This window comes from Elephantulus edwardii, unplaced genomic scaffold, assembly GCF_000299155.1.
Source record: "Elephantulus edwardii isolate Elephantulus edwardi_28Jun2011 unplaced genomic scaffold, EleEdw1.0 scaffold00038, whole genome shotgun sequence".
NCBI lineage: Eukaryota > Metazoa > Chordata > Mammalia > Macroscelidea > Macroscelididae > Elephantulus > Elephantulus edwardii.
Window position 1 is genome coordinate 19,142,613 of NW_006399788.1, and position 4,238 is coordinate 19,146,850.

A 4,238-nucleotide genomic window follows, 5' to 3' on the forward strand; every position below is an offset into this window, starting at 1 on the left:
AAGAGAAGAGAAGAGAAGAGAAGAGAAGAGAAGAGAAGAGAAGAGAAGAGAGAGAAGAAAGGATCAAAATGAAAAAAGATAAATCTTTTTGTTTGAGTAGTTGGTTGGATGGTGATGTCATCTCTTGAAACGTGGAGGGCTTGTATTGAAGGTAAAAACTGAGGAAGGATGAATGGAGTAGATGAATCAATAGGTTTTGCCACATTACTTTAGAGATGCCTCTTAGATGTCTTAGTGAAGATGTTGATGATGCCACTGGATAGATGGGCCTAAAGTCCAAAGAAAGTGTCTAGGAAAGATGTCTTTAAGTTTTTTATTTTATGTTGGTTTGCAAACAAAATTTGTATACATTGTGTTTCACACATTCCTTCATTCACATTGTGTTTCATATGATCATTCCCATACCTTGTGTTTTATAAAATCAGTCACCATTGAGTGATGCCCACTATTGGGTTTCAAACCAATGGTGTAAAACTAAAAAAAGTCTAAGCAATGAGCCTTAGGTGCATCAGCATTTCTGTGCTAGAAGGAGTCAAATGTTATACTTCAGGGTGAACTCATATCATCTGATTCCATTCTCTTTACCTAAAGCAGAATAGTGCTTTGTAGGATCTCTTCTTTTTTTAAAAAAAAATAATAATTTTAATGAACATTTGCAGAGATTTTGGATTTCCATTCATTTATTGCTGCACTTCTCTCCCTGCCCAGCCCTCCCCTGACACCAATTCACTCCTCTCTTTGAAAAGTAAAATAAACACTCTCTCCCTGGTACACAGTCCCCCCCCCCCTTGTGATAACCATAATACCCTATCATATATATATCGCTTTTAAATTAATGCTGCTGTTATGTGCCATTCAGTCTCTTGTGACTCATAACAAACCTATGTATAATATCTGTGACCCTTGCCCTATCCTGAGGCAGTCTCAATACCTCTGACACACCTAATCTCATTACCCCAGTTATTGTGTCAATTCATCTCATCCAGATGCTTTCCCTCTTGCACTGTCCCTCTACCCTTCTGAGCCTGATATCCTCCTCTAAGGACTGATTCCTTTTGACAGCGTGCCCTAAGTGTGTGAGATGGAGCTTCAGAACCCTTGCCTCTAAGGAGCAACTTGCTTTCACCCACTCCTGGACAAACCTGTTTGTTCTCTTGGCAGCCCAAGGAATGTTCAACACTCTCCTCCAGCCCCCTAGCTCAAAGGCATTGATGTTTCTGTCATCCTTAGTCATTGTCCAGCTTTCTGATGCATAACAAGTAATTGCAAAGACCATGGCCTGGATCAGGCATACCCATCGTTGCACTTCAGCACTCTGAAGAGGTCCCTGACAGCAGATTTTCCCAATGCAGTAGTATTTGGATTTCACAAGTTCCAAATTAATAGTTAGTTTCATATTAAAAATTATGAAATTGAGGTTTTGAGATGCTGAATAATTTATGAAAGATCATGTAACTTAAAGGTGATAAAGCCAAAGCATGAACTCTGGGCTTCTGACTCCAATCACACCCTCTCCCCAGTTCACCCTCCTTCCTGCCAGCCAGACCAGAGTTGGGAACTTTCCACACACAGCATTCTGGCTTCCTTGGAGTTAAGTTCTGTATCTCTGTTTACACTCATCCTCATTTATAAAAGTATTTCTTCAATTCTAATGAGAAGCCAATGGAAAGACTCTTCAGGGAGAAAAAGTTTCTGAGACAGCAATGAAGAAAGAGGCAAAGAAATGCCAACTGGATTCAAAAGCTGATGTGAGACCTCCCAGGCTCAAACCATCTGCTCTAATCACATCTTGGTGCTGGTCCATGGCCATGTGGGAAATATCTGTGGTCTGCGTTTCTAGAGGGGCCTGGCATCCACCAGCAGGGAACATTTTATATCCCCCACAGCAAGGCTCTGGGAGATTCTGCAACTCCTCTGTTGTCTTATGATATTAATGGATCTTTGATTTCACCTGCTGTTTAACACCCCCTAATATTACGGTTCCAAGGGAAGACTACAAAAATCAACAATCACAGCTCTTGAATGATTTTAGGACAGTATCTATTTATGTAATTTTTTAAACATTAATCATTAAATATGTATAGCAATGTCTGCAATGTTATTTCACAACTTTATTAAGGTACAGTTTAAATACCATGTAATTGGCCCAACATAATAGCACAATTAAATTATTTTAATAAATTTATATTGTTTTATAATAATTACCATAATCTAAAACATTTCTGTCACCCTATCATCTTGTTCCTTTGTGGTTAATAGGTGGTAGCTCTGGACAATGACTGGTCTGCTTTCTGTCTCTGAATTTACTTTGAACATGGTACATAAACTGAGTTCACATTAAACAATACATAGCATTATACGCCTGACTTCTTTCACATGGCAAAAATTCTATATTGATTCATCTCTGTTGCAGAATTTATCTGAAGTTTATACATTTTTTCTCTTTTAAAAGTTTTTTACTAGTTTGCATACAAGAATTCATATATATTGCATTTCATTCATGTACATTGTACTTTATACAATCCCTCATTTACATTGTGTTTCATACATTCATTCATATACATTGTATTATATAGAATTAATTGCTATTGATCTCTGCTTATTTTTTTTTTAATTTTTATTTTACTTTATACTGGTTTACTTACAAAGTTAATATGCATTGTTTTTCACAGTGGATCTTTCTTATTCCCTTTACTCTCTCCTACCTCCAGCCATCAAATTGTGTGACCCTAAGATTATGATCCAGGAAGCATTAAAAGAAGGTGGAAGGAGTATACAGAGTTATGGAACCAAAAGGAATTGGATGAGACAGAAGAATTTCATGAAACAAAGTATTAGCAAGAGCTTGTGGTGATGAAGGAAGAAGTTTAAGCTGCTCTGAAGATACTGGCAAAAAAAAAAAAGAAGTTCCCAGGAATTGATGGTATACCAAATGACATATTTCAATGAACAGATGCTACTCTGTATGCCCTTACCAAGTAGTGCCAAGAAATCTGGAGGACAACTACATGACCAACTAACTGGAAGAAATTTTTATTTGTTCTTATTCCAAAGAAAGGTGCCCCAACAGAATATGGAAATTATTGAACAATATCATTGCTATCACATGCAAGCAAGATTCTGTTGAAAATTATCCAAAAACGACTGGACCAGCATATCAACAAAGAACCGCCTGAAGTACGGGCTAGCTTGAGAAGAAGCAGTGGTACTAAGGATATTATAGCTAATGTTAGATGGATTTTTGGCTGAAAGCAGAGATTTGTGTTTCATTGACCATGCAAAGGCATTTGACTGTGTGGATCACAACAAACCATGGCTGACTTTGAGAAGAATGAAAATCCCAGAATATTTGATTGTGATTATGTGAAGCCTATACTTGGACCAGGAAACAGTGATTAGAAGGAAGGAGACACTGCATGGTTCAAAATTGGGAAGGGTATACGTAAGGGATGTGTCCTGTCTCCATACCTTTTCAACCTGTATGCAGAACAGATTATCCGGGAGCCTGGGCTCTATGGGGAGAAATGCGGCATCAGGATTAGAGGAAGACTTATCAACAACCTATGTTATACAGATGAAACAACGCTGCTTGCTGAAACCAAGGAGGACCTGAAGAACTTGCTGCAAGTCAAGGATCACAGCCTTAAATATGGATTGAAATTCAATATAAAGAAAACAAATATTCTCATCATTGGGCCTACTGGTAGCATCATGAAGAGACTGAAATTGTTAACAGCTTCAATTTGCTCACTTCCACAATCAACACTCTTGGTACCAGCATCCAGGAAATCTAAAGACAAATTACATCGTGTCAGGGACCTCTTCAGGGTTAGAAGAGCAATGATGTCAGTCTGGAGACTAAGGTGCACCTGACCCAGGACATGGTCTTCACAATTACTTGCTATGCATCATAAAGCTGGACAATGACTAAGGATGATAGAAGGATAATTGATGCCTTTGAGCTGTGGTGCTGGAGAAGCATATTGAATATACCAAGGACTACTAGAAGAACAAACAGGTCTGTGATGGAAAGATAGAAACCTGTCTATTCCTTGTAGACAAGAATTTCAAAGCTTTCTCTGACATACTTTGGGCATGTTGCAAAAAGGAACCAGTCTTTGGAGAGGGACATCATGCTTGGTAGGGTAGAGGGAAAGAACAAGAGAGGAAGATTCTTTATGAAATGGGTTGGCTCAGTGACTGGTGTAATGGGTGCATGTGTGTCAGAGAGGATAAGG